The sequence below is a fragment of the Pteropus vampyrus genome, unplaced genomic scaffold, assembly GCF_000151845.1.
Source record: "Pteropus vampyrus isolate Shadow unplaced genomic scaffold, Pvam_2.0 Scaffold16, whole genome shotgun sequence".
NCBI classification, from domain to species: domain Eukaryota; kingdom Metazoa; phylum Chordata; class Mammalia; order Chiroptera; family Pteropodidae; genus Pteropus; species Pteropus vampyrus.
Window position 1 is genome coordinate 9,240,922 of NW_011888797.1, and position 2,337 is coordinate 9,243,258.

At 48.1% G+C, this 2,337-nt stretch overlaps 1 pseudogene; it reads left to right on the forward strand.

The window, feature by feature from the left end:
• The first annotated feature begins 1,802 nt into the window (after positions 1-1,802).
• LOC111736015 lies at positions 1,803-1,921 on the forward strand (annotated as a pseudogene).
• Positions 1,922-2,337: the final 416 nt, after the last annotated feature.

Genomic DNA, 2,337 nt, shown 5'->3' on the forward strand with positions numbered 1-2,337 from the left:
TCTCTCGTGGCTTTGATTTGTATTACCCTTAATGATCAGTGATGTTGAGCATCTTTTCACGTGCTGTCGGCCATTTGTGTATCTTCTTTGGAGAAATGTTTATTCGAGTCCTTTGCTCATTTTTTTCAATTGAGTTGGTTGTTGTTTTGTTTGTTTTTTTTTTTATGGTTACGTTCATATCTTTTGTGTAGACCTTGTGTTTCTTGCTTTTTTTTTATATGGACCAGCTATTTGTGGGAGATTCAAATAAGGAAGAAGCCAGGGCTGCGTTTTAGGGTAGCAGAACTGCTCTTCCCGATCCAGGGCCTTCTACTTGAGCGTTCAGTCTTCTTTTCTCCGTAGGCAAAGGACTAGGTCAGTTTGCACTGTTCACAATACAGACTCTTCTCTCCTCTCTGTCTCAAGGACAAACTGCTTCCTTACAAATATGACTCATCTCACTGCGTTTCCTCATTTAGTCCCTTCTTCACTGCTTCTTGGAACCGATCCAGATTTAGTGCCAATCTACACAAATACACCTTATCTTCACTGTGCCCTTGCCCTTGAAGAGGGACATTTTGCCCCTGAAATCTGTAGTCATCGCTTACTTTTTCTGATATCTGCAATTATCAGCATTCTTTCCTCTTTTCCTCCCCAAAACTTGCTCCTTCCTATTGCCGCTAGCAGATTTTTAATCTTTTTTTTTTTTTAAACCCCTTTCCCCAAGTTCCAAAAAGGGGGGCCTGGATCAACTTTTGGCCGAAAAATGCCAAAAAAAAAAAAAAGGGGAAACTGAAACAATCAACCTCAAAACCGAAAGTCCACACGAAGAGTTCTGAGCATCATCACATTACAGTGCAGACAGAGATGAGACTTGACACCAGAAGAAACTGACTTTTGGTGTCCTCTCTCTGTGTCTCCTACCTCTGGGGCCACTTCCTCTGAGAGTCTTAAAGGATTCTTTTTATTCTTCGATTTCCCATACAGTGTTGGCACTTCCCAGGGTTCCATCCTGTCCTCCGAGCTCTCCATCCCCCATGAGTCTCACACGGTTACGAATTCCCAGGGCGGAGTCTCAGGTGTCAGCTCCGTATGCAGGCACTGCCTCTCTGAATGACAGTGGAGTCTGTTTTCTTCTTTACGAGGTGAAGCTGCATCCCTTCTGGCCCAGGACTCATTGCCAGCTGCAGAGAGAGACACGCCAAGGAGCCCTCAGAGGCCCCATGACCGCAGCACCAACTGGAAGTCACTCAAGTAACCACCCTCTTTCCTCGGAAAATTCTTTTGACCATAATACACCGTCTTGACCTACGATGCGTGACACTGGAGATGGAAATAACTCGGGGCCCTGAGTGTGTGTGATCCCACTTTCTAAAGTGAAGGTGGGGGTCTGAAGTCCCACTCCTGCCCTATTTCCCATGAGACCCTGCTTGTACCCCTACAATTAGAGGCATATCATCCTGGGTCCATTAGCTACAGGGACCATATTTTCTGAACCCCAAATCAGAACATACATTCAGTTCAGGATACAACATCTGTGTTGTATCCCTCTGGCTCCTACAGCTCTCCACTGGCAGGCTTTTGTGCTCAGTTTGGAGGTCATCCATTGTGCTGTCAGGAACCCCAGAAGTGCCTAAACTTGGCCTTATTCAGTTGTCCTTGATGGAGCTATCAGCACAAGGGACAACAGCAATGGGAAGCAGGATGGTATTTCCTACCCTGGCTTGGGCCTGGATCTCCAGAGCAGAGGCCCCTGGCAGAATGGATTTAATGATGTGGTTTAATCCAAGAGAGCCTCTCCCTCCCTTCAAACCCAAACTCAAGCCTCCAGCCAGGCCACCCTGAACAAGCCCGATCCCGCCTGATCTCGGAAGCTAAGCAGGGTTGGGCCTGGGTGGTATTTGGATGGGAGACCACCTAGGAAGACCAGGTGCTGTAGGCATTTTAAACAAACAAACAAATAAATAAATAAAGTAAACCCAAACTCAGATCTCAGGGGTACCCTGGCCTCCAGCTGACGAACTGAGGATAGATGAGGGGGCAAGATGGACGAGCTCAGGCCAGCTTGTCACTTCTCATGTGATGCAGAAGGAGGAGAGCGCTGCATGCATTTGCCCGCAATCCTTGGACACGGGGTGACCAGCCTGTACGGGTGTGAGCCCTCAGTGACAGGGAGTCTAAACCAATCAGATCAGCACGACGCCCTGCTATAGATACACAGCCACTAGGGGTCCGGCCCTGAGAGCGACCCTCTGTCACATTGCTCCCCAATTTTACCTTGATTCCCAGGGCCCTGCTCCCTGCATGGGTTCAAGAACTCGGATGACCTGTGAGCTTTTAGCCTCTCCGGTGAGCCTG